Raw genomic sequence first — 5,000 nt, 5'->3', positions numbered from 1 at the left:
CTGCACTCTCAAGCAACCCGACTCTAAGGAGAGATCCTCCCGAAACGCGTTCCGGTCACTACGGGCCTGGCACCCTCTGTGGGTACATGGCCCCATTCAAGATGGACTTGGACGCGGTTCGACGTCACGGGATAAACGGATCCTCCCGAACACTACATTTCCCAACGGCGGAACCGCGGGATTCAGTGCTGGGCTAATTCCTGTTCGCTCGCCGCTACTAAGGAAATCCTTGTTAGTTTCTTTTCCTCCGCTTAGTAATATGCTTAAATTCAGCGGGTGATCTCGCCTACTCTGAGGTCGCTTCAACGTCACGACACGGTGACAATTTTTTTTTTCAAAGAAAAAAAAATTTCGTGCCATGTGGGCGCGATTCGAGAAAAGCAAGACGGTTTGATAACAATGCGACAGAGGGTCTTTATTTTTATTTCTCTCTCCGAGAATCGCCTCAAAGAGAAAAAAAAATAAAAAAAAAAAATTAATTCGAATAGAATCGAGAACCTTATATTCTATCTCGATCGAGAAACGTTTTATGCATCTCGCCAAAGTGCCTTTTAAACTTCGTTCGTCGTATCATGTTCGAGCTAAGACTCACGCAAGACACCCGTAACGATCTCCGGTTTTTAACGCCCGTCCTCTTTGTATAATATATATATATATATATACACGTGTTATGTATAATATATCTCCCGTAGCCGTTTCTCTCTTCTCGACGATTCCAGCGGTTCCTTGTTTTCGCCTGTTATTGCTGGCACAGAGATCGAACACGCGACATGTATATAACATATCGGTTTCTTTGCTCTGTACCAACGACGAAAACGCACGGGAACTCACGCAAGTGGAAAAGCGAGCGCGAGACGTACACAACGGGGTGAATTTATTACTCGGGGACTGGACGACCGGCGATACGTTAGGATGCGCGGTCCAGCGATAGACGACGAAGAGACATGGGATGACCAACGATCTCTTTTTCTCTAATACTCGGAGCGCCGAATCGCCTTAAAGCAAAAAAAAATCACACGCGCGTACGTCGTACGTACGGCGCGTGTATACCTCGTCTCTAATCAAGTTTCGTTAGTCTTTCTCGAGCCTCGCCAAAGAGGATCGTTCTCTTCCTCTGCGCGATCTCTCCGTGCCAATGTCAGAGATTATTCTCTTTCGCACGACGACGAAAACGACTATTTTCGACGATCCGAACAACTTTGTAACGGACTCACATGCACATCTTAAAATCGAGTACAGAAACGTTGCGCAACACCGTGAGCTTTTCTCTTCTTCGTCACCCTTAAATATAGCCGATCGTAGACGCACGCTAGATCGTAACACACTTTTCGTTGATTTCCGACGAACGTGGCTTTGGGCCAGGCGCGCGGGCAGAGAGATACGCGACCGACGGGGAAAAATTCGTCCCGATACATGTACGCGTACTCTCCGATCTCCGCGCAACGCTGGGGATCATCTCCCTAAGTCATCAGCGTTCGAAGAAATCTCGTGTGTCCGTTCCCGGATCTACGGCTTTCTCTGGGTTCGCGAAGAACAGAAAAAAGCACAGAGGATGAAAAACGCAACGACGACCCATCGATGCGACGGTCCTCGTTGTCTTCTCGTCAGTCGTCTCGCGCCTGCAGAATACATCTCTGCCGCACGAACAGACGGAGTGGGTATTCGATCCCTGGGGCTGTACGAGTAAAAACATCTTGATGAAAAGACGGTTGTGTTTCTTTAAGGCACACAGTTTTTCGTTACGCCACCAAGTTTAGGTTTAGGTTTTAATATCTTGGTTCTCTTTTCTCTCCTCTCTCGACTGACTTTGTTCAAAAATATTTTTGCTTTCTCTCAGTCTCGCCAAAAATTCATTTAAGACGACGTCGGGGGCGCGGTCATTCGTGCTTATCGAAGACTAACAAAACGTAGCAGAGGCTGATACAAAAAGAAAAAAAAAATCGGCCACGAAGAAAACTCGCTCTGTGTATCTCGATAACCGCGTCGACGACGACGGTTCTCTCCGCGCTCTTTTAATTCGTATCCTTCTTCTTGCGCTTCGTCCGACTCAGAAACGTTCGTAAAACACGAACGACGGCGGGTTGTCAAGCCAAGAAGGGACAGAGAAGAGACGGAGGTAGTTTTGCGAGTCTCCCGTGAACGCGATAGATTTTTCATATATATTTGTATCGAGAGCATGCGTACGCCGGTCTCCACACGATCCAGCGACGAACGCCGACGAACGTCCAACAATCGCTCGTACGTCGCGTACGAGCCCTCGACCGCTCTTTAATTCGTATTCTTTTGCTTGGCGCTCGTCCTCCGACTCAGAAACGTTCGTTTAAAGATAAAACGAACGACGGCGGGCTGTCGACGAGGCAAGAAAGAACAGAGAGATACGGACCGAGAGCAACGATACGCAACGCAAGCAGTCTTAGGTTTACGTGAGCAACCCTCAGCCAGGCGTGGTCCAGGAATTGTATCCGTGGACCGCAATGTGCGTTCGAAATGTCGATGTTCATGTGTCCTGCAGTTCACACGTTGACGCGCAATTAGCTGCGTTCTTCATCGACCCACGAGCCAAGTGATCCACCGTTCAGGGTAATCGTTTATGCATGGATTTTTGTTTGTGTACTCAGGTTTTTGTACTCTTATTCTCGGTTCGAAAGAAGCCGATATCCGACAAACGTCCGACCAACGGGAATCGAACGCGCGGAAGTCGCCATATGATTGACGACACGAAAATACGTTCGAAAACGAAATCGGACGGACTGCGCGACGACACACGCAGCCCGCCGACCGGGCGTAAAGTGCATTATAATATATAACAACCAACGAGATCGAAGCTCCGTTCGTCAGGAAACGACGGGGATATAACACCCGATTCTGAATCCTCTGTACAGCACACGATCTCGCGAAGAAAGCGCACGGTGGCTAGCCCATGATATATATATATGTTCGTTCCTCTCGTCCAGTTATTCGAAGCAAACAGCCGATATGCATCTCCATCGTTCGGGTAAAAAAAAATCGATGGGACGCGCACGGTCGTAGTCTTCCTCGCGCGGTCGTTTCTTCCCGATAGCCAGAAGCAGAGTTTGAAAAACTCTAGCGACGGAACGAGGCATTAGACTCTCGACAACGAGGATACAGACACGGCCGGCGGTCCCCTCTGAATCGACTTCGGTGGTTCAGGTAAAAATAAAAAAAATCGATGGGACGCGCACGGTCGTCCTTCCTCTTCCTCGCGCGCGGTCTATTCTTCCCGATAGCCAGAAGCAGAGTTTGAAAAACTCTAGCGACGGAACGAGGCATTAGACTCGCGACAACGAAGATAGAGAGACGGCCGGCGGTCCCCTCTGAATCCACTTTGGTCGCTCAGGTAAAAATAAAAAAAAATTCGAAAGGGACGCGCACGGTCGTCCTTCCTCTTCCTCGCGCGGTCTTTTCTTCCCGATAGCCAGAAGCAGAGTTTGAAAAACTCTAGCGACGGAACGAGGCATTAGACTCTCGACAACGAGGATAGAGAGACGGCCGGCGGTCCCCTCCGAACGGATGGCGACAACGACGACTAAAGCGCGAAAAATCGCGACGAAAAGGAACGCATCTCCGTTCAGGTGTATGTGTGTGCGTGCGTTTAAAAAAAATTCGATGGGACTCGCAGCCATCGGCCTCGCGCGGTCGTTTCTTCCCGATAGCCAGAAGCAGAGTTTGAAAAACTCTAGCGACGGAACGAGGCATATGACTCACGACAACGAGGATATGGACAGGCGGTCCCCTCTGAACGGGTCGACGAGACGATGGTAAAAGAGACGAACCGGACGAAACTTCCGTCGATCAGGTAAAAATAAAAAAAAATTCGATGGGACGCGCACGGTCGTCGTCGTCGTCTTCCTCGCGCGGTCGTTTCTTCCCGATAGCCAGAAGCAGAGTTTGAAAAACTCTAGCGACGGAACGAGGCATATGACTCACGACAACGAGGATAGAGAGACGGCCGGCGGTCCCCTCTGAATCGACTTCGGTGGTTCAGGTAAAAATAAAAAAAATCGATGGGACGCGCACGGTCGTCGTTCCTCTTCCTCGCGCGCGGTCTATTCTTCCCGATAGCCAGAAGCAGAGTTTGAAAAACTCTAGCGACGGAACGAGGCATTAGACTCGCGAGGATAGAGAGACGGCCGGCGGTCCCCTCCGAACCAACTTCGTCTAGTTAAGAATCGTTATACTCTTTACCATCACTCGCACTGGTATATATCTTTTCGGGCCAACATCCACGCAATGCGTTTTCGTTCTAGGTTACCCGATCCACGAGTACGAACGTACAACGTGGTTTCGTTTTGTCGAACATCGTATATCGTTCGCCGTTGAAACGAACGACAACGAAACGACATAGGAAGAACGAACGCCCTTTGGGTAGGAAGCACGTTTCGAGGAACGACGAGAGTTTGGAGAGACGCGCGAGATAGCTGGAGACGCGCAGATATAGGTATCCATGGATCTTCGAAGAGAACCTTCGAAGATATATAATTCGGTATCCTATTTTTCTGCGGCTCGCTATTCGCGTTCTTTCGCTCTCGTCGACGACTCGTTATAGACGCTTCGTTCGATCCCAAAGAGCAGTCTTCCTTATGTCCCGTTGCTAGGAGGTGAGGCCTACGCAACGCAACTACGAAATATAGAAGAGGTGTGAGCAGTGATCTCTCCGACACGAGGCACTTTAGAGATTTTAGTTTATATATTATATTGTTCGTTCGTTGGATTTCCACGATGCAAATACGAAATACGAGATCGTGACGGCGGGTCTTTCTGTGTACGACCTCACGCAGGCGCCTCGATCGCATTTCTCATTACACGTGGTTTCCACTGTAACTTTTAGTTTTTTCGATATGTGTTCAGCTCAAGTTCCCTCACATATCGTTATTATTATTATTATTATTATTATTAATAGTAGCGGTTTCGTGTTATAGGATTCGGAGACGGCGGGTCTTTCTGTGTACGACCTCACGCAAGCGCCTCGAGAATCTTTT

General features: G+C 49.0%; 2 non-coding genes across 2 annotated transcripts in view; both read right to left on the bottom strand.

Moving 5' to 3' along the window:
* The window catches only part of LOC139997535 (large subunit ribosomal RNA), a 4,174-nt gene extending 3,874 nt beyond the window's left edge, over window positions 1-300 (bottom strand). Inside the window, exon 1 of the ribosomal RNA XR_011802898.1 lies at window positions 1-300. This exon is cut by the window's left edge and continues 3,874 nt beyond it. This is a non-coding gene — a ribosomal RNA (large subunit ribosomal RNA).
* Window positions 301-2,428: 2,128 nt separating this feature from the next.
* LOC139997536 (5.8S ribosomal RNA) lies at window positions 2,429-2,583 on the bottom strand. The gene has a single exon (XR_011802899.1). It is a non-coding gene; the product is annotated as a 5.8S ribosomal RNA (ribosomal RNA).
* Window positions 2,584-5,000: the final 2,417 nt, after the last annotated feature.

Source organism: Bombus fervidus, unplaced genomic scaffold (genome assembly GCF_041682495.2).
Source record: "Bombus fervidus isolate BK054 unplaced genomic scaffold, iyBomFerv1 scaffold0103, whole genome shotgun sequence".
In the NCBI taxonomy this organism is placed as follows: Eukaryota; Metazoa; Arthropoda; class Insecta; order Hymenoptera; family Apidae; genus Bombus; species Bombus fervidus.
The sequence above is the reverse complement of the archived record's forward strand: the minus strand, read 5'-3'. Positions and strand labels throughout refer to the sequence as shown.